Source organism: Seriola lalandi, unplaced genomic scaffold (genome assembly GCF_002814215.2).
Source record: "Seriola lalandi dorsalis isolate HSWRI2012SDOR001 ecotype SW California unplaced genomic scaffold, Sedor1 jcf7180002054981, whole genome shotgun sequence".
Classification (NCBI taxonomy): domain Eukaryota; kingdom Metazoa; phylum Chordata; class Actinopteri; order Carangiformes; family Carangidae; genus Seriola; species Seriola lalandi.
In genome coordinates this window covers 915,988-916,648 of record NW_019525661.1, presented here as the reverse complement: position 1 = coordinate 916,648, position 661 = coordinate 915,988, and positions in this window count along the sequence as shown.

Below are 661 nucleotides of genomic sequence, written 5' to 3'. Positions count from 1 at the left end.
TCACTCCTACAAAAATCACTTCTACATGTCGTTCAGTCCCGACACCAGCTTAAAGTCACATTTACATCTCATCCAACACAAGGTGATAGAAGGAGGATGATCAGCTGCAGATCTGTTTATCAGCAACAAAGAAGATACAAAAACTTCTCCTTTGGCTTCTCAAAGTTGAGTTATGTGATGGAATAACTTTATGCTCTGATCTGCTTTAAAAAAAAACTCATCAAGACAAAGTCTGACGTTACAAAGGAAACTGAGAAAGAAACATGTCAGCGAGTTTCCCTTTAACAAAGTTTATAAAACACACAATGAACAGAAGGAATGAGGCAGTGACGTTTGACCGCTGATCTGTTAACCCTCTGTGAGCCAGAGGTATTTTACACTCAACCTGCTGTTAAAGGAAACAGGATCTGGCTCACACAGGTTTAAAAAGCTTCAGTCCAGCCTTCCTGCCTGAATCAGCCTCCATGTGGAGCTGGTGTGTTTGGAAGAACCATCCTGACACGACTGTGTGACAGCATGTCCTCATTCACATCACAGTTCAAACACAGAGCTCAAGTTCAATAACAACTTCACTTAAACCTTATTTGATAGCCTGCTCAGATCTTATTCTGTCTGTTATTCATATCTAGAAATATGAAAAAAAAAAAAAAAAAGCTATATA